The following is a 22,278-nucleotide window of genomic DNA, read 5'->3' on the forward strand; positions in this document are numbered from 1 at the left end:
AGACCATGACCTTTTTTATAAGTATAGATCTACTGGATTTTTTCCCCCTCATCTCTCTTCCGTTGAGTGACACCCATGAGGCATCAGTGAAGATTTCTGTTTGACCCAAGGACCTGAAAACATTTGTATAGCAACTTGAACGCAGAGTCCTTGGGATTTTCATAATTTCCTTCCCCAAACCTCCCCCTGCTAATCTTTTATCGACAACTCAACCATGCCTGGATAGTGTTCTTCTTATTCCCTTTCTTAAAAAATGTAAATTGCTTTTACGGGCTCTTTCCAACTTAATTTTCATAGAAACAACTCTTTTGGGGGGCTCATATTTTATCAGTTCATATAGTATTTAATTAAAGGTATGTAATTACAAGAGAGTACAACTGGCATGTACAGATTTTGGATCAAACACAGCTGGCTGAAGGGAAGCAGAGAATGTGAGGGGTGGGAGAAGCGAGGGGGCTGGGAGAGGCTACCTCTACGGGCATCAGCTATGTGCCTTTTCTGAGGCAGCTGCTAAACTCCCTCCACGCAGGGGAGCCTGAGCTCGCCGAGGCCAGATGGCTGGCTATGGTGGGATCTGAGCTGTGCAATGCTGCCCACATTGATGCCTCAATGGCAAAAAAGCAGAGTCTTTTCTCTAGGCTTGGAATTGCCCCTTTTCTTGATGATCTTTCAGACTACAAATTGGCCTTTGGTGAGGGAGGCAGGCTCATTAAGTCTCCAGTACACAGGGAGAGTTTTTCAGATTATCTTTCTTCTCCTGGAGAGAGCTGATAGTGCTCAATGTCTAGAAACGTGGCCTTTCGTAAATGAGTAGCTTTTGTCCACCTTTTAGAGGCTGGTGTGGGTGTGGTTGCCCCAGCCTCAGCCTCTGCCCCCGCCCCCAATAACGCACTGCCCTATCCCCTCTCCAGGCTGAGCCAACTGAGCCAACTTCCTGGTTGTGAAGCGGGGTGGGGAGGGAGGGAGACTCTGCGCCCACCACAAGTGGCCGCAGCACTCAGGGAGAAGGGCTCTGGCCTCCCTCGTGTCCACTGCTGCAGAGGGAGGAGGAAGGAGTGGGGAGCGTGGGCTGTGGCCTTTGAGGGTGAGTAAGAAACAATCTGGCCCCCATAGCTGTTGACCTTGACTGCAGTTGGTGCCAGAACTCGAGACTGAGCTGACCATGTTATGCGTGATCCTGGTACCATTAAGGGGGTTGGTGATATGGGAGCTCTGGGTAAACAGAGGGGGCAGATATCTGGCTCTTGTTTCCAGGAGTTGGGAGATACTATTGCCTGCTGCGAAAGGGAGGGAACGTGGGGGCAAGGGCAGTGGCCCTGGACACCACTTTCCTGCAAAGGAAACCTGGACCTTTGGCTCCCACATCTTGGAGACCCCCAGCTTTGTGCAGGAAATTAAGAGATGTTCTGGTGCCATGGAGACAGCAGAACAGATGTAATTTCAGAAGTCAGACATCTGGGAGGTGGGAGAATGTAGGGATTCAGAGCACTGGTTTTGGAGTCATTCCGGCTGAATTAGAATCACAGTATCTGTTCGTGGCTGAGTAATCTTGAGCTGCGTCTACAACATAACTTTTTGTATCTGTGCCTTAGTTTCTTCATCAGTAAAATGAGGGAATCCATGTTCACCCTAGTGAATTGGGAGGCGGAGAAAATGACATGAAAACTCTTAGCACACTGCTGGCCTGTTGGGAGTTTCCCATGAGTGCTAGCTTCCTGGAACGTCAGGAGGGAGATGCTATGGCATGGAGAGCTGGATACATAGGACTTTCTCAGAATCCTCCCCACCACTGCCTATGCCTTACTGGGGGACTAGAAGACAAATTTCTCAGCCTCTCCTGGCCTCAGTTTCCCTTCTCATACCACAAAAAGTGCTTTCTGGGGAGGAGACAATGGGCTTGATAGCAATACTGATTTGCAGTTTGGGGGCCTCTTAGGTATCAGCATAAACTAAATAGAGGCATCTCTGAGACAACATTGGAGACAACGACATTTGGAAATTTCTGGATTAGGTCACAGAATTTTCCAGTGGTAACCTAACCCAACATAATTTTCTACAGCCACCTTTACATTTCTAGAGGCTTGAGGGTGAGGTTCATAAGTCTGCCTCTGATTATATATCTGGCCTCCTTCTCAGGATCCCCAAGGCCTAAACCCTCTGTGTGGTTTTAAAATATTTCTGCACATTCTTTGATCTTCCTTCAAAAGGTGGGGCCAAATTCCCCCACCCCCTTGACTGTGAGGCAAACTTAGTAACTCAGTTCTAAATAATAAAATGTAGTGGAAGCCAAGCACTGTGACCTTGAGGCAAGGCCATCAAAGGGGCAGCCTCTGCCTGCACTGTCCCCTGACTCTCTCACTCTGGGGGAAGTCAGCTGCCATGCATGAGACACTCGAGCATCCCCAGAAGAGGCCTATGGGAAGAAGAACTGAGGTTTCTTGCCAATGCCCGGGGCCATCTTGTTAGTCATGTGGGTGAACCATATTGGATATGGCTCCTCTAGCCCCAGGCGAGCCTTCAGATGCCCGCAGCCCCTGCCAATATCTTGACTGAAATCTCGGGGAGATTTGGAGCCAGGACTGCCAGGCCAATGCTCCCAGATTCTTGACCCACAGAAACTATGTTGGTTATTGTATGTGTGTGTGTTTTAATGTGTGTTTTTATTACTGTGTTAAGCTACTAAGTTTTGGGGTAAGTAGACACGCACCAATAGATAACAAATGCACTCCATCTCCCTGAAGTAAATTACAGCCTGGGGACCCTGCTTTCGTATCCCAGTCTGTCTGCTGTCCTGGGGGAAGGTAGCAGGGGCTGGCTGGGTAGAAACAGAGCTTTGAGAACAAATAATTTGGGCTCCTAGAGAAAAGCTGGGCCCAACTTTTATCTTGCAAGGGGCTCAGCTGAGAGGCTGCCTCTCCTCAAAGGATGGGGAGGGTTATGGGACCTGGAGCATGAAAGCAGAGCTTCCAAAGCAGGTCTGGTTTCCAGAAGTGTCTCCGATTGGATGACTGCTCTGCCACCAGCCACAGTTGGGATGAACACTAGAACACCATGTCTTAGCCCCTCTATTCCTCTGAGAAACAACCTGGCCCACTCCACGTCTACGCGTGGCAAACTCGTTTATGCAGACTAGAGGTTTGTGCAGTAAAAGTTACGAGTAAGCTTGGTGCTCAGAGTCCTAACCAGACACATGGACTCCCCTTTTTCCCTTTCCTCTTCCCTAGATGTTGGTGTTCTGTCTGCAGTGGGGAGGGGGTGCAGGCAAGCGCATTTCTGAAAAATGGCACCTTTCATTTTTCAAGGCAATGATATTGCATGACCACTGTAAAAACTGATGAAAATCTGTTAGAAGAGGAAGCAGTGTGAAAATAGCACCATAAGATGAGATGTGGAGAGACAGTTGTCAAAGGGTGGAACTTTTTCAACTTTCTTCCTTGCCTTTAATCAACCATCAATCTAATCCCTGTCCACAGTCAGGAGCGATGTTAGAACCTGAATACGCCTCTTTTCTCAACCCTCTTCTACTCTACCTGTGATATGTAAGGGATCTCAAACTCCCCATTGCTCCAACTACCACCTGTATTCTGATGACTCCCAGAAAATATCTCCAAACCCAGTTCCTTACTGAGGTTTAGATTTCATGCATCTAACCAGCCATTGATATGACAGTCAAGACTAAGCCTCATCTCCTATCACCTGACCCTAAACCCCTACGTTGAAGCCTATCTGCTGGAGCTTAGCTGTTGTTTCCTGTGTTGGTGACTGCAAGTTGCCAATCAAAATCCATATCCCTTTTTTCTTTCTAAGAGAACCCAGCTAATCGATCAGAGTTCCAAGTTTTCTTTGGAACTATATAAGGCCATCTGACTAAATTCAGGCCAGTGACATAAGCAGAAGCTATGTGTGGGAATTCTGGAAAACTATTTAAAGGAAGCAGACTCAACTGTAGGGAAGGGTCTTTGTTCTCCTCCCTTTTTTTATTTCTGCTGCCTAGAATTGGGATGTAATGGCTGGGGCTCCAGCAGCCATTCTGGACCATAAGGTGACCTTGAGAGTGAAAGCCATGTGCTAAGGAAGATAAAACGGAAAAACAGAATTTAAAAAAATATATGGCACTATTATGCACCAAAATCTGTCCAAAACATATTTCCTGTATGAAATCATTTAATCTTCACAGAAATCCTATGAGACAGATACTTTTATTATCCTCACTTTACAGATGAGGAAAGAAAGAGGAAGGGTAACTTCTTCACAGTCTCATGGCTTGAGAAAGAATTAAAACCCAGACCATGTGACTCTGGAGTCCATAGTCTAAGCAGCCACCTTGCACTGCTTGGGTTCTTTATGGACAAGGAGCTGCCATATCAGCCCTGGGCCGCCTAGCTCTGCATTTCTTTAACGTGAGAGAGAAATAAACCTTGAGCTTGCTTAAGCCCCTGCTATTTTGAGTTTTTCATTGTTGGCTGCCAAGCCTATGCCTACCTGATACATTCTCCAAATTGACTTTCATGCCTCCAGGCGCTAGTTCAAACTGTCCCTTCTGCCTGGAATGGCCTTTCCTGGTACACTCCTCTGTTGGTGCATCTCTGAGGCAGAACAACGTCACAGGTCCTTGTTTGCCTGTCAGTCAAACTAAGCTAAAGGGGACAGAATGTAGGGGACATTGTTTTAGTATATTCTGTACCTGCAAACCTTAACCTAGTCTGGCACATAAATGTTCAACAACTGTTTCTTGAATTTAATCAAATTAGGAAAAAACCACCAGTCTTATACAAAGCTGGGTAAAATAGTGTAGTACCAGATATGTTGGGGTACACTACTCTCCTCTCCTCCCCCCCAACCAGTCTTGCCAAAAATCTTATTTATCGATCCTTCAACAAAGTTTGTCTTTTATTCCACAGTGAACAAAACTTATTTTTAAGGAGCACGTTGGGCACTTTATATGTTATTTGATTATATACAATGATGAGAAATTTGTTACAGATAAGAAAACTGAGGCTTACAGAGGTCAGGGGATGCTCCCAAGGTCACACGGCTGATAAGAGGCAAATTAGTCCATTGTTTAGAACACATCACAAGGCATCTGAGTACTAACCTGGGATTCCACAGGTCTAGATTCTAATCAGGCCTCTTATCTCTGGCTGGGCCTCAGTTTCCTCAGCTATAAATTGATCGCCAAGGACTCTTCTGGCTCTAGTGGTGGATGATTCTATGACTTAAGCTCACACCAAGTTTAGGTGATTGAGAGTCTTTTTTATACAGGAAAGAAAAGAGGGCAAAAAATACACAAGGTCACTGGAGGGCTCTGATATAAGGCAAGCTTGGTGTTAATTCTGCTAGTCGCCAACCCTACTTGGCCTGCCTGGATCTCAGAAGTCATTGAGCCCATCCCCCTCCTCGCATCATATCTGACACGATCACATGTTGGTGATAGGACAGCAAGAATGACATTTGCTGAGAGAAGCTGAATCTATAAAGAGATATCTTTCAGCAGAGTCGCAGAGTTGGAGAGGGCTGTCCAAACTGGCAGCTGTGGGCTCCCATGGACCCATGTGTATTGACATTCACCAGTCAAGCTCCTACTGAATCAGGAATTCTGGGGAGGCTGTCACCTTGGGAGTCTGGGAGAGGCGTAGTGAGTGTGAACAAATGCAATGTGTGTTCTTGGAGGAACCAGAGTGTGGGAAAGATCTCCAAGGGGTTCTGAGAGCTGCGGAATGCTAAATGCAAACAGGCTGGAAGACAGGCCACTGCCTCTTTCAGTTCCACAGCCCTCTGCCAGGTGTCCCTGTGCTCCTCCCCTGGCTTGGGGCCCCACCTGAGCCCAAGGTCCTTCTGCTCAGAGTCCCGAGTTCAATTCCAGCCTGATGCCACGTGTATGTGAATTTAAAATTTTAATTTGTTTCTCCAAATTGCCATTCGTTATATGAACAGAATTCAATGAAATGATTCTTCTACTGTAACGTATCAACTCCAGCCGGCCACACATATCTGATAATAATCAATACCAACATTTATACAGTACTTTATAGCTTGTAAATCACTCTCACTTCCATTTCCTCCTTTGGGCCTCCTTTCAGCCCTAAGATGTAAGAATTGTGCTGAAGTACATGAAATTGCTGATATTTAATTGTTTTTGACCTTCCTACAATTTCAGGTTAATATTTGAACAATCATCCTCCTTTTTCAGATGAGGAAACTGAAGCTTCTACTCGCCTTGTGACTTGTCCATGGTTTTTTAGTAAATGATGGAACTGGAACTGTATCTCTGATTCTGATTCCAGACATCATCATTTGTTCATTCTGCAAGTATTTACTGGGAGCCTGCTAAATGCCATGAACTTGCTGGGTATTAAATACACCAAGAGGGAAGCGCACCCTGACCCTGTCTGCTTGGGCTTGTGCACAAAGTATTGGGAATGAAACAGTACTTCGCAGCAATAATTAGCACAGCCTGTTAGCACTAATTAGCACTCTCTACCAGGCCCAATTCTGCTTTTACATTTCTACTGTGTTATTTACTTATCTATTTATGTTTTATTTTTATAAATGTAATTATTACTTATTATTATTTATATTAATATATTAATCTTCACAACAACCTTGCCCATTTTACAAGCAAGGAAATTGAGGCACAGAAAGAATAAGTCTCATGCCCAAGTTTAAGTGAAAGAGCCATAATTGAAGCCCAAGCCGTGTAGCTTCAAAGTTGACTGTAGTAGCTGGCCTAGATTTACCAGGGGACATCTGGGCAGCCTTCTTGGAGGAGCTGACCTCTGACCTGAGGCCTGGAGGATGAAGATGGGAAAATCCTTCTGGGCAGAGGGAAAAACATGTGCAGACATATGGCAGCCTGAGAAAGAAAGACATCTTTTGAGGATCAGCCTGGAGCATAAAGTGTGAGGGAAGGAAGTGGTAAGAGGTGAGGTTGGAGAAATAGACAAGGGACAGGTTATGTAAAGGGCTTATATTTTTCCTTGTAAGAAACAGGGAGTCATTAAAATTCTTGTCAGGGGAACGACATGATCAGATCAGCCTGCTAGCAAGATTACTTGGAGGACAGGGTAGGGATGCATGGGAAGTGAGAGGGAGACCAGAGGGTATTGTAATTTGGGGGTCTGGGCCTACTCACAGACCTCTTTGTCACTAATTCTCTTAACCTCCTTGTCACTAATTCTCCTATCTAGTTTCTTCCAAATCCCTGGCCATCTGTCCAAACCATTAGCTACTGCTCATGAATTACTTTGGATGCTTCCCTCGGTTCCTCTCTTCTCTCGGGAAGAGTGGTCAGAACATACAGCTGGAAGTTCTATCCTCAGGGTGATTTGCCTTCTCTGATGTCCTTCAAGGCTGGCCCTGTGGGCTATTCAAATGCCACAGCGGTTCCTTACTGTGTGATGACAGCATATTGCGCAGAGCAACCTGTAAATCAGGCTCCAATTTTTTCTCCACAGTCAACTGGTCAGGGGAACTTTCCCTGGGGTCATAGGTGTGTGCTGAGGGTGGAGTGGCCATATGACAGGAGCAGGCAGGTTGGAGCGTGAGTCATGTGCAACTTGCTCATGTTTTTAGGCCTGGCTGGACCCAGTCCCAACATACTGCGTTCGCCTGATGGTGGGGTGGTGCTGGGCACAGCCTTCTAGGCTTGTTGGTCAGATCAGACCCAGTTCGTGGTGAGCAATGTGGGCTGCACAGTTGCTTGGTGCCCTGTATTCTGGTGTTCAGTCTATGAGGTCTGGTAGAAACTCAAGAGCTGTTTCTCATACGAATAATTACTGAGCAAAGCGGTGACCTCATTTTCCAAAACCCCAGGGGCCCCCACTCTGATCCTCCAATTGGTGTTCTCCAGTGGCTCCATATGGAAGCCTGATCTACCGCAGACATTGATCATCACTGGATCCGGTAGGTCAAAAGAGGCACAGGGCAGAGCCCCTTACATTGCTACCTGGACCCACAACTTCTCTTGCTCCGGGCCCCTCTCGAAGCGGGAGGCTGGTGATGGTTGCAGTAATCTCTGTAACTCCTGCATGGCTGTGGGTGGAGTCCAGAGACTCCACTTGTTCTTCCTATGGCAACAGCTCTTCCTCCAGGGATCAGGAGCCAGGACAGGGATACTGTTGATTACTGAGGTTATCTATTCCAATTGTTTAGTCAGGAACTGAGAAAATAACCACGCGATGGGCTAAGTGCCCTATTGTGTTTACCATGAGGCAGACACAGGTAAAAATTCATTAATCTCCTGGCCCCCAAGCCTCATATTGACCAGTGGATAAAGTGGTGTCCTGGGTCCCCAAGAATTAATGTTATATCATAGGCAGTGTCCAATAATCCTTGAAAGATGTGGGTAATCCTGTTACTCTGATCAATAGTTGTCCTGGTAAATGGCCACAGATCCATTCAGAGAAGGCTAGAAAAAGATTCGTAATGCATTCTCTTGATGTCTTGCAAGATCTTCCCTCAAGAGTACTTGACCTTCCAATGACCTCTGTGAACTGATTCAGGAATGGGACAGAGGCAAGGGGCAATGATCTCTATAATAGCTTAATCAGGCCTCTATTCCTCGGTCCTGGAGGTTTGGCAATTACACAATTAGGCAAAGAAGACCAAGAAGGAAAAAGGCAAACATCTCCTTTCCTCGCTGAGTGAGGTTGCGGTCTTCCTTCTGTCAGCCATTGCTGCTTCTCTGGCAGTCGTCGAGCCCTGTGTGGGGCGGGCACCAAATTCTGGGCTCTGTCCCACCTGTGAGCTCTTGGGGGGCCCTGTGAAGACCTTCACTGCACATTTTCCTGACTCAGGAGACTGACTCTGGATTGCCTCATTTCCCAACCACCACGTAATTCCACTGGGCCTCCATAAGCTGGGATGACCTTGGCCGGCAGGCCGTCCTTGCATGGAGTCACTGACAAAACAATTCAAGACGAGCTCCCTTTTGCTATGTCCACCCAACCACTTGGAAACTCATGGGTCTTTACCATGCCAAAAGGTGGGAGTATAGGCTTACTGCATGTGCCCCATCCATAACCCCTGCAATACATACACCTTACCCCACCATCCTTCCTTGTCTCCTTTCCCTTGCACAGATCAGCTAAGCAGACAACCAACTAATGTGGGAAGGAGGTAAGAGAATTAAAATGTTAATAAACCATGTTCAGAGACTGCAACACGCTGAATAGCCCTGCAGCCAGGCCAGGAGGACACCTTCACCACAAAGGAAGATTTCTGCTGGGATTGCTAACAACCCATTCCCCACACTTGTGAAGGGGAAACAGGAACCAAGAGTCATTCCCTCTGGCTGAAACCATGGGGAACCTAAGGATTAAAGGCTAGAAACTGTCAGCAGGCCTTTCATGCTACATATTCTTACCTTTTCACACTACATACTCTTCTCCTTCCTCACTGTATGTCCATATCAAAGGAAACGGAACTAAAGAATAACATATAAACTGAATTCCCTGAACCCTCAGGGTCCCGCTCAGTGCCTTTACTGTCTCTCAATGTCCCTCTCACTCTCTGCCTCTGAGAGGAGACCACACTCTGTGGAGTGTTATTCTTTTTCTAACAAACTTTCCTTGGACTCTAACTTTGGTGTGCGTGTGGAATTCTTCATTCTCCTCCAAAAGACCCTCTTCTCTCGGGGCAGGGCTTGGTCTCCCCCTCCTCAAACTTGGAGAAATTTGCCTTGTCTTGCATCACAACCGGGACATGAAATGGCAATCTTCTCTGTTTCTTTCTTTACACATGATTCTCTTAGAAGAGGGGTCCCCATCCCCCAGCCATGGACTGGTACCATTCCATGGCCACACAGTAGGAGGTGAGCGAGCGAAGCTTCATCTATATTTGCAGCCGCTCCCCGGCGCTAGCATCACCGCCTCAGCTCCACCTCAGAGCATCAGGCATTAGATTCTCATAGCAGCACCCATCCCTGGTGCCAAAAAGGTTGGGGACTGCTGTCTTAGAGTACCCCCTTCTCTTTTAGCTTCTCATTGTGAACACTGCACCCTCTGAAGGCTAGCAGATCTCTCTCAGGTATCACCACACACTGTGGGGGCAGGTAGGGTGTTAGTAGTGGTGGTGGTGGTACCTGTCCCTCAGTGTGCCCTGCAGAGAGGTGGGCTGATCACTCTGGATTTAGAATGTGTGATTCTTAGCATCTTCTATTCTATTCTTTGGCCTTAATCATTATTCCAGGACAACAGATCATGACCCATTAGACATCTTGATAAAAATATATTTCTCAAGACTATAGGGGAAAGAAATGTCTCTGGATCCTCTCAGAGCAAGTGAATAGGTCTCATACATTCATATCCACATTTCTGTCCCCAATTCTATGCATTCCTTTTCTATGTCGAAGAAACTTCTGGTTTCTCAATTGCATTTAATGAGAACCAATGTGAAATTCATGCTTCAGTCAACCAAACAACGAATTAGAACTTAGAATTAGTGCCTTAGGCTAGACATTCAACCTAGAATCTTCAAATTCAAACAATCTAAAACTGTATTCTTCTCTTTCTTGGTCTTATTCTCTCATAATTCATTCTCACATGGATTTTCTGGATTTTTGGCAATTCAAATGATAATGTTATGCAATCCTTTTGGTGTGCTCAATTTCTCCTCCTGAGTCTTACTGTGTAGGTAACCACCACCACAACTACCATCATGCTGAGATCTGCCTTGGCTCTTTTTTTTTTTTTTTGGTGTAGAGATAATAAGGATAGTGACTTCTCCCCTTGCAAGGTAACTCCATAAGGTGGGTCCATATAGGGCTTCCACACTAGGGAAAAACAGGAACATCAGATGGAGGGGGAGGAGCTATTGTTTCTGGCAAGAAAGGCTCAGTGGGGATAAGAGGTTAAGGGTACTCTGAGTCCCCCAAATCTTCCCATATATCATTCCAGCTGTTGTGATCCCACTCTTTGCTGGCTAATTCCCTGCCTTTTATATTAGAAATGTAGGAAAGCTATGATTTTTAACTTCATTTGCAGTTGGACCACCTGTAGGATCAAGCTGGGTTGTTTTTGACTATCAGTCCTGTAACTGTGAGCTCTAAGAAATCCTTTTAGTAAGGTCATAGAAAGTCCCTGGGTTTCCGTCCATGCCTTGGGCTGAAATTTATGAGTTTGAGTTTTCCATTCTCTCCTTAAGCATCCAGGGCTGGCAGAAGCAACCCTACAGCCACCCCTTCCATGTCCCCTCCTGCCTCCTGTCCTTCAATTCCTCCTCTGTTCACACTGTTGCCTGTCTTAGTTTGGGCTCTCCTATAAGCAAGCTGGAGACTCGGACTTGGGTACCAGTGGTTTATCTGGGTTTCCACCAGGAAGAAGATGAGGGAGCAGGGAGAGTGAGACAGAAAAGGGAGAAAAGTCAATGAAGGACACATGACTGAGTTGCTAAATGTGGTGGGATCACTCCTACCGGGGGGCTTCAGAAGAAGCACGTTGAAGAAGGCACCTCCGAATTGTCCTCAGAAAAAAAAAATGGAGACCACTTATCCACCGGCTCCATCCCCTTTGGGTTGAAGTTTCCCCTCAAGAGTGTTCATTGCCCCTACACCTGGGGGCTGGCTGCACTGATCACGAGCTGCGTGCTCTCCTGTGGCTTTGGAGAAAGCCTCGAGGCAGAGACACTGGCACACACTTGCGTGTGACCGTCCCACAGCTACTCTGAAATCAGGAGGGCAGGGATGTGCCATGGGCACAAAGAGTACCTACTACAGAGGCTCCAGATCTTTGTTGGCAGTGGGCGCTTCACCCCAGGGACCACTGGTGATTCTGAAGGAGCTCTTTTGTCACTTGAGCCACAGGCTGCTGGAGTCCCTGGCTATGAATTTTCACTGTCTTCAGCTCCAACCAGACAGATTACAAATCCCTCATTTCTCTGACGGTTTGTTTTTTGCCACCACTTAAGATAGCAGTTTTTATATCTGTCTGGATTCCTGATTGTAAACATCAGGACTGACTTAGACTGATATATTCTGAAAAGAGAATTTATTGAAAAATACTAGATAACTCATAAAATTTCTGAGAAGACTGGAGAACCATGCTCAGATAACAGGCAGGAAAAAAGGCAGCCAGACCTCAGCCATGCCAACCCTGCACCCAGAATTTACTATGGGTCTCCCAGGTTCTGTCCAGGGGAAGCGCTACTGAGAGCCTGGGTGAACACATCCAGGAAGAATTGAACAACGCAACTATTGAGTAAGAGAACAGACCGTTCTATTAAGTCTGGAGTCCTCAGGGAAGGAGGCATGTCACCTGGATAGGTGGGGAAAGGAGGCATGAGAAACCTCTCAGGTCATGGTCACCAGAAGACACCCTGTTCCCACCATAGCTGTGGGTTTTGGGGAGGGCTCCTCTCTCTTCTCATACCTCAGGACACAGGCCCTTATTTCCCATTCTCTGTTCTAGAGAAGGTTATTAGAATTAATAAGCTCAGTCATTCAGGCTATAAATCTACTTTGCTACAGGTAAAGAAACTCTTTAAAATGTATATGCATTAAATCCAGTGGAGTAATTTATAGATACCCAGCCTGATCACCTGACCCAGCTTGGCAACGACATAAGTCTGCTTTTTGCAGGTTTAACTCTTAATGGCTCCTTGCTCCCTGAAGGCCTCCCTTCTCCACACTCTAATGGGGCTGCAAGAGACTCTAAATCCTAGACTCTAGCACTTAATGTCTGTCTGCATGCTCGATCCTGCCTCAAACTCAGAAATAAATGCTGGCCTCAGTCAGGGGAGTTTAAGGAGCCCAGTGTAATTCAAGAGCTCAGGCATAAGTCACCCAGTCCTGCTCTGACCACACGACCTAGTTCTTGGGCCTCATCTGTGCCCAGGCTCTCACCAAACAATCCTACCTAGGTGGGACTATCCACCAAGGAAACTTGGCAAAAACCCAAATCCCCCAAAACCAAGACCCAGCCTTACTCCCATCCATCCTCCTAGAATTCTTAATTCTATCATTTTGTCCAGAAACCTTGCCCAGAGCCCAGCCTGACCACTTACCCATTTGACTGGCCCATGGTTCCTGCTCATAGCACGGCCCCTGCCTCTTATCATGGTCCAATAATGCTGGGGTCCTCTCTTTTTCCCTTTGATAAGCTTTGCTAAGACCACCACCTACGCCATCACCTATGCCCATCCGCACACACTCAAGAGTGCACTGCCTGGCTGGATTCCCCCACTGCTTCTGGCAGGACCTGCCCACCCTCTAATCTGCTCCCCATCCCCCCACCCAACAGGAACGTTTCTATTCTGACTGCTTCTGGTCTGCTCCCTTCCACTGTTTCCTGAGTTCTAGATTCCCACTTATAACACAGCTTGTTTCTTTCCCTGAGCCTGCCTGCTTATATTTCGTGCCAGCCCTGGATAATGGTTCTTTTGTGCTGGTTCCCAGGAATGAACAATCCATTAATTTCAGGTAACAGCTGCTCTCTCTACAAGAGAATGGCTTCAATCAAGTTGTTTATTCCTAAGAGAAAACAACCTTTCTCTTAGCTGTATGTGATTACATTTCGTTCACTTAATTCCTATTTGTTGAGCACTATTGTATATTAGGTACTAAGTTAAGCGCTAAGAATAGAGAGACAATCAAGGCATGGCTCTTACCCTCAAAGGGCTCACAGTCTAGAGGAATAAAAAGTCCTATAACACAAAAAGCACAAAGCAACACAGTAGATACTATTTTATTTGAAGCATGAGCAGAATATGATTTTTAAAAATTATTTTTTATTATTTAAGGGCTATTTGACTAAGATCATGCACACAGAAAAGATTGGAACAAGGTCCTGGAAAGCCTTGAAAATACCTAGGTCCCAACCTCCTAGACAACACCTAGGGGACGAGGGTGGAGGAGCAGCTAGTGGGTGAGTGAAGGCATGGTGGGAAGAAAACTGAGAAGCCTCATAAGGGAATGGAAGTGAGAATATTAGCTAAGTAAAAATAATCAAGTTTCAGGGTATGTCAATTATCATTGTTTAGAAAATGAACTCTGACAGAGAATCATTTTCTACTTCAGAAACTAAACCCAAGGGAAGAGTCCAAGGAATTAAAGAAAAATAAGTCAGTTAATTCCCCAATATCTTTAAAGGGAATACAGGATGACGTAAATTGCTGGACCAGGCCAAGACGATATGCATCATCTTATGTGATACAGACCAAAAATATTAACAAGGAATAATAGGTAAACACTGGCATCACTAAAAACAAAAATTTAAAAACTCATCCACTTACTCTTTTTTTTTATAATTATAAAGAATTTTTAATGAGGTGAAATTCACATAACATAAAATTAACCATTTGAAAATCAACAATACAGTGGCATCGAATGTTCACAATGTTGTACAACCACCACCTCTATCAACTTCCAAAATAATTCCATCATCCCCAAAAGAGACCCTGTCTGCCTCGTAAGCGGTCACTCTACTCTCCCCACCTATACACCCCTGAGTCCCTGGCAACCACTAGTCTGCTTTCTGCCTCTCTGGATGTCCCCATCTGGACATTTTATATAAATGGAATCATATGTGACCTTTTGTGTCTTTTTTTTTTTTCACTTAGCATAATGTTTTCAAAATTCATTCACATTGTAACATGTATCAGTACTTCACTCCTTTTTATAGTTGACTAATACCCTGTTGTATGTATAGACCACAATTTGTTTATCCATTCATTCCATTGATGGACATTTGGGTTGTTTCCACTTTTTGGCAATTGCAAACAGCACTACTATGATTGTATAGGTATAAGTATTTGTTTGAGTACTGTTTTAAATTCTTTGGGGGTACATACCTAAGAGTAGAATTGCAGGGTCATTTGGTAATTCTGTTTTACTCTTTGAAAAATGAGCTTTTTCTTCTTAACTAGCCAAAAATGGTAGAGAAAAATGACAATAAGACTTACAAAATCCCATACATGGAGGGATTTCAGCATATACTGCTGGCTAATCACCAAACTCAATTATTTGTCTTCCCAGACACACATCCCAGTTTTTTTTGCAACTGGGTGAGGCCATGTGTCTGTTCCTGCCAAGAGAGTATAAACAGAAATAACATGTGGCAATCCAGGTGGGCCCGTGAAGCCCACACACAAGCATTCTTCCATTCTCTTTCCTCTTCTGCCAGCTCGATGAAGACAAGCACATGCTGACTTCAGAAACCACATATCAAAGATAGAGGAACGACCAGATGGGAGGAGCTAAGGTTCCCGAATTACCACTTGGAGGAGAGTTGCTGCCAATTAGGAATATTTGTTTTAGACTTCAAATGAATGAGAGACAAACTTTTATTGTGTTAAACCATGGAAGTGTATGAGTATTCCATTACAGCTGCTAGCAGTACCTTATCCTCACCCTAAGAGGCAAAAAGGAAGATGACGACTTGCTCAGACAGACCTGGTGCTCAGGGCTAGTGATGAACCAGAGACTGGGAAGACTCCAGAAGGCCAGGGCATCTTGAGACTAGAGTGGATTTGGGCCCATGGTTCTTCTGGGTCACACCCAGAGAAAAGTCTGGGAAGTGGCCTCTGGAAAGCTTAAATGGGATAGCATCTTTATATTCTCTGCCACCTCAAGCATCTGAGTCTAACTAGGTGACTCTCAGAATTACAGACAAGAAGATACTCTCATATCCTTTCATCTGGCTCTGTCTTCTGAACTCAGTTCCTCCCCTCAGCTCTCCAGGGATTCAGATCTCCCTCCTGTGGTGTCACCATCACGAAAGGCTCATACGACTGAACTAAAACGGACTGTGGTGTCCTTAGCGTAAGGAGAGAAATGATATCTCTGCACCTAGTAAATTGTTTCAATCAGGAAAACTGTGAGTTAAAAAAATAGTGCTTCTGTGACTAGACTGAATAGACTTGCTCTTCATTAGACTCAGAAATCTTTTGGTGCTCATCTGTTTTTATGCTTTGTTGCTTTCTTTGATAATTTCCCATCTGTCTTCTCTTAGTTTCTTAAGAAAGTTTTATTTTAAAATTCCAAAGCAGAATGTCAGTCTGATAGGGAATAGGAGTCAGGGCAAATTAAGGGTAGCCCCAGAGGCCCAGAGGGTACCTTCTTGCAGGGATTAGCGTCCCTCAGTCTGGGTATCTTGGTATTTGGGGCAGATAATTCATTCTTGCACATGAACTTCATGATTCTTAGCATCCATGGGCCCATTCATTCTGACAACTAAAACTCTCCCAGACATTCCCAAACACTCCTAGGTAGAGAAGTACCCTATTCCCCAGGTTGAGAATGACTGAATAGAAGGTAGAAAAACCAGGCGAAAGTAGAAGATTTAGAGATATGGAGAAGATTTATAAGGGACCCTAAAATCGTTCTTGCCTTCTTCCTAGCAGGATCCTTCTCTAGCACCTTTGTAAAGACTGTCTTCCTCTTAAATTTGTTCTTGACTGTCTTTTCCCTGGACCATCCCATCCCCCTTATTTACTCAACCAGTTTACTAGCCAGTTTCTCCCACTCTCCAGTGTAAACCAAAAATTTTCTGATTTTTGTTTTCTCAAAGATGGTCCCCCCACCACCATCACTTCCCACATCAGACTTCAGACCACCCACATGTCCTGCTGGCTTGTTATTAGGGCCATCACACAATCTAGGGTGTGTTCAAAGCCCACCTTATTCTCTCTTCAAAGCAGCAGATTGTAGAGTTAAGCAGGGGCATCTGAGGCCCACCCAGATTAGGAGAATAGTATAGCAAAGGCTGCAGTCAGGAGGAAGCCTGGAGCGTTGGTGAGACAGTGACGCAGTTTGACTGCAGGCTTTGGAGGGTGCTGGGTGAGAAGGTGGGAGAGACGGGCTGCAGGCAAATGATAATGGTCTCACTCAGTCCTCATTTGGATGATTGGGAGGAGACTATGCAACCCTTTCACGATGGTGACACCTTAGGAGGGAGATCTGAATCTCTGGAGAGCTGAGCGGAGGAACTGAGCTCAGAAGACAGAACTAGATGAAAGGAGATGAGGGTCCCTTCTTCTCTGTAATTCTGAGAGTCACCTAGTTAGACTCAGATGCTTGACATGGCAGTGAATATGAAGAGACACTCTTTGGGAAGGAAGGGCCCTTGAGAACTGGCAAAGAGTGGGGCACAATAATTGAACTCAAGGTGGTTGAGTCATTGGTCAGGGTAACCACAGACACACAAAAATTTTTCATCTAAAAAGGTTCTCTCTCACAGTACAGACCAATAAAACATACCAACTGCATTTACTGGTGAATTCAATCAGGTAATTGGTTTGACTATCTCCCAATTACCATTTTCTCTTAATTATAATGTGCATCTTTCCCCTTCCCCTACACATATTTTAACATTTCTGAAATAGGGTTATGTCTTAAGATAGACGTACATGTTTATTGTAAAACTTTTTTCTGAAGCAGTTATTAAATCAATGGTGCATCTTATAATCAATGGCATATTAGAATCGAGGAAATAGGGTAATTACCAGAATTGATTTCCCATTTTGATGTAGTACAGTCATGATTATTCATCGGGCATCTGGAAACACCTGTGCTTACTGGTGCACTCAAAACCGTTTGTGGAAAGCCTCAGCAGGCCTACACACTGACATACGCAGACACATGCACTTGCTCACCACCCACTCCCACTTTTGAGGTTCTGGCTGGCTGTGGGTTCAGATGCCATCAGACCGTCAGGGAGCCCAGAGAAATGTACAATGTGCTAAATCCCACCCTTCTTCAGAAATGTCATGAAGAAATTGCTTTTGGCCCACTCTGCTGCTGACTGTGCTGCTGATTGGTTTTGGTGAGAGGCAAAGACTCTGTTCCTGGCAGGAGACAAGGCCTGGCCAATGAGATTCTGACAGGCAGAGTTGATGGTTGTTGCCAACACAAAAGCATCCTGAGAGCTGAGGTGCTCCCCATTTGGCACACCATCTCTGGTCCTCTGGGAGTCTCAGCCGCTCCACAAGAGACCTCATTGCTTAACCGTCTGCTTTCACTTCCTGACCTATCTTGGTATCTTCCCCACCCCTCTTCCTAGGAGAAAGAAAGGGTGTGGGTGACAAGGTAATCAAGGCTTGTCATGAGGAGCAGAGGATGACGACTCACCATTAAACCCCATTGGCTAAGCCAAGGCAGTGGAGAACGTGAGCAAGTGGTCTGATGAGGCAGCAGGGCCTCTGCTGGAGAGTCCAAGAATGTTCTGTCAGGCAGAGGCAAGAGCTGTGATGAACTACATGCTGAAAGAGATGGGAAGTAACCTAGGTCACCAAATCTCTTAAGTCTCTAAGCCCCAGATGGGCTTCTGAGTAGGTTCCTTGCCCAAGAGCCTGGCCTTGGAAATTGAAGTGGCACCCAACAGATGAGGGCTCCCTCTTCTCAAACTGAGGCCTCTGGGATTCTCCGGAACCTAGGCTCAGGCTACGTTGAAAAAAAGAAAAGTCTCTCTTGGTACAATTCCACAATGGCTTCTCTGCCCAGGAGAAGCCAACCTAAATTTCGTGGCCATGGAAAAACAGTATGGAGGTTCCTCAAAACATTAAAAGTGGAACTACTGTGCAACCTAGCAATTCCACCTCCGGATATTTATCTGAAGAAATACGAAACACGAATTCAATAAGATATATGCACCCCTATGTTCGTTGCAGCATTATTTACTATTGCCGAGATATGGAAATAACCTAGGTGTCCATTGATAGAGAACTAGATAAAGAAGATATGGTACATATATACAATGGAATATTACTCAGCCACAAAAAAAAAAAAAAATGAAATCTTGCCATTTGAAACAACATGGATGGACCTAGAGAGTATTATGCTGAGTGAAATAAGTCAGACAGAGAAAGACAAATGCCATGTTTTCACTTATATGTGTGATCTAAAAAACAAAATAAATGAACAAACAAAAGAGAAACAGACTCATAGATACAGAGAACAAAATGATGGTTGCCAGATGGGAGAGAGTTGGGGGATGAGCAAAACAGGTGAAAGGGATTAAGAAGTACAAATTGCCAGTCATAAAAATAGTTATGGGGATGTAAAGTACAGCACAGGGAATATAGTCAATAATATTGTAATAGCTATGTATGATGCCAGGTGGATACTAGACTTATTGGGGTGATAACATCATAAGGTATATAAATGTCTAATCACTATGTCGTACACCTGAAACTAATATAATATTGTATGTCAACTATAATTAAAAAGGAATTTAATAAATAAATAAATAAATTTCGTAGCCATGGAAATTGCTGGCACAAAGCACTTTGCCTCCTTCTAGCTCCCCTTTAAAAGGTGGTTTTGTGCTATGGGGCGGGGTGGGTGGGATAGTGTAAGAAATAAGCTTTGACCATGACCAGACCTTCTTGTTTGGCTCCTTCTCCCCAGACCGGAGGAGAAGGAAACTGACCAAGTGGACCAAGTGCTACAGCTGCTGGCAGAAAAGCAGTGGCAGACCCACTGAAGGATCACCCCACCCCCACCGCATAGTGTCTACAGAGAAACCCCAAGGAGATTGATCAGCCAGCATCTCTGATTTGTAATTTCATTTAATGCTATTAAGAGGGCATTTTGGGCCTTTTGCTGGAGAGGGCTGGCAAAGTTCCAAAATCCTTGGCTAATGAATGTCAAGTATTAATTCCATTAGTCTCTTACCGTCTGCCACTTCTGACTAGGTCTGCCCTTCTCCCCCTTTCCCCCCAGTCGTCCTTTCCCTGGAGGAATCTCCCTGACACCCAAGGCTCATGACATGTTTCAGTAATCCAGGACTGGGTTGGCCTTGCTCATCAGACTAGCTTTACCAGGAATTGAAAGAGCAGCATGGACCGTCACTCATGCAGGATGACTGGGGCAATTCCCTCGGGAGAATCATAGTCTCAGTTTGAGGAGCTCCAAGAGGTCATGGAATTTTTCCCATCTTTTTCTCTGTAGCAATGGTTAATTTTCAAAAGGCACACACACGTACACACATAATCAAATCACCTCAATATTTGCATTTCTAATAAAAATGGTTAACATTCTTATGCAGGTGTTCCATGAACCATACCTTAGGGACCTTATTTGATAGCATCTCTGATGGATGCTCTCTGATTGGACAGCTCTTCTCTCTGAAACCATGAGAAGAAAGTCTAATCCTTTTCTCATATGACTATTCTTGTATTTGGAACTAGGCCCCATGGGCTTATGTGGCACAGAAGAGTACCAGTTATAGAGTCACACAAATGTAGGGTTGTATATTCCAGTTCTGGTTTTTGCCTGCTGGACCCCTGGCAATTAGTCTGTATTCTCTCCGAATTTTGTGATTTGGGCCACACATAAATAAATTTGTTTTCTCATTTATGAAATGGAAACAATAATGTATTGGGAACTTCTGCTGATGGGACAATGAAATAGATGTACTTTTCCCCCTGTTCCTCCTGCTAAAGACATCTAAAAACCCTGGACAGTATGTATAACACAAACCTAAGAAGACTTTGAAATGTGGAGAGCTGAAGGCAGACTTGCTAGGAAACTTGAGACCTGAGGAATGACATGGTAGTGAGGTTCTTGGGTTTCTTTTGGCTTGTATATCTCAGACTTAGAGCTGAGGAAGCCATCAGCCCAAGAAAACCAATAGGCACAGAAAAAGAAAGAAAAATTTTCTCTTAAATTCTGGTTGAGCTAAAGAACAAGGAAAGGGGCAGCCTAGTAAGACAAAAAAAAAAAATGTTCTGACAGTAACTGATCTACTCCAGCCAAACACCACAGAAAAGACCATGGCCCCCACTCCCACCCATCCCAGCAAAGGTTGAATGGGAAGCTTAGCTTTCTACCCTTGCAAAGCTGTAATGAGGTGTCTCTACATACCTGCCAGGGTGTTGTCAAAGAAGGCCATAGGGAGCTGGGACTTTTATCTAGGTAGCTAATAATAATATAGCCCCACTTCAGTGTCAGTGGAGATCACAAGTGAAGCCTGGACTTCCACCCCCAACTGGCAGTAATGAGGCTCCCCTCCCCTTTGTCACTGAAGTGGTGTCAGAAGAGACCTAATGGAAAGTCAGGATTTTCACCGACAATGAGTGATGACAAAGCCTCCTCACCACAGTGCCAGAGGAGACCATGTAGGGAGCTATAATTCCTATCCCTAACCAATATCAATGAGGAATCTTCCTTCTTTGGCTGTCCACAGAGGCCAAGTGGGTAACTGGACTTCTACTTTTACCTAGCAATAGTAAGGTATCTGCTCCAATCTACCCTATTCACCTGCTAGAGCTTTGTCAGAGAAAATTTGATAAAATGGAAGATTTAAATAAGGTCTATAGTCTCATAAAATAATATAAAAATTGTCCATGTTCTTATAAAACATTTTTCATATCAAGACCCAGGAAGATCTCAAACTGAATGAAAAAAAAAAAAAGACAATCAATAGTTGTCAACACCAAGAATAGATGTCAACACCAAAATGACAAAGATGTTATAATTTTCTGTGATTTTAAAGCAGCCATAATAAAATACTTCAACAAGCAATTATGAACATGGTTGAAAAAAATGAAAAAAGAATTCCCAGCAAAGAAATAGGAGACATGAAGGAAAACCAAATGAAAGTTTTATAACTTAAGAATATAATACTCAAAATCAAAAGCTAAGTGGATGGGCTTAACAGTAGAATGGAGGAGACAGAAAAAAAATCAGTGAACTTGAGGCTACAATAACAGAAATGACTAAATCTAAATAACTGAGAGAAAATAGGCTAAAGAAAATATGAACAGAGCCTCAAGGACTATAACATAGTCCCACAAAGGATTACAACAAAAGGTCTAACATCCATATCATCAAAGTCCCAGAAAGAGAAGAGATAGAGGGTAGGACTGAAAAAGTACTTAAAGAAATAATGATTGAAAAACCCCCAAATTTGACAAGACACATAAACCTACAGATTCAGGAATCAGCATGAACCCGAAACAAGACAAGCTAAAAGAAATCCATGCCAAAGCACATCATAACTAAACTTCTGAAAACTAAAGACAAACAAAAAACTTGATACAGTTCAGAGAAAAAATGGCACTACCTATAGGAGAAAAATAATTTGAATTACAGCAGATTTCTCATCAAAAGCTATGGATGCCAATGGGAAGTGGCATGATATTTTTCAAGTGCTGAAAAAAAAGAACTGTCAACCTAGAATCCTATACCCAATGAAAACATCAATCAGGATTGAAGAGAGCTTAAAACATTCTCAGATGAAGGAAAACTAAGAGAATTTGTCACTACCAGATCTACCTTGAAAGAGTGGCAAAAGGAAACTTTTGAAACAGAAAGGAAATATGAAAGATGAAATCTTGGAACAT

At 44.4% G+C, this 22,278-nt stretch overlaps 1 long non-coding RNA gene across 3 annotated transcripts in view; it reads left to right on the top strand.

The window, feature by feature from the left end:
• The first annotated feature begins 981 nt into the window (after positions 1–981).
• LOC120617966 (uncharacterized) overlaps positions 982–22,278 on the top strand; it is a 36,019-nt gene continuing 14,722 nt past the window's right edge. For 2 of the 3 annotated variants that reach the window (XR_005657097.1, XR_005657099.1), the window contains exon 1: positions 988–1,084. This is a non-coding gene — a long non-coding RNA (uncharacterized LOC120617966). Of the gene's footprint in view, positions 1,085–9,080; positions 9,118–22,278 lie in introns of all 3 variants that reach the window. The other variant, XR_005657100.1, reaches the window with a different exon arrangement.

This window comes from Pteropus medius, unplaced genomic scaffold (genome assembly GCF_902729225.1).
Source record: "Pteropus medius unplaced genomic scaffold, Ma_sr-lr_union100, whole genome shotgun sequence".
Classification (NCBI taxonomy): domain Eukaryota; kingdom Metazoa; phylum Chordata; class Mammalia; order Chiroptera; family Pteropodidae; genus Pteropus; species Pteropus medius.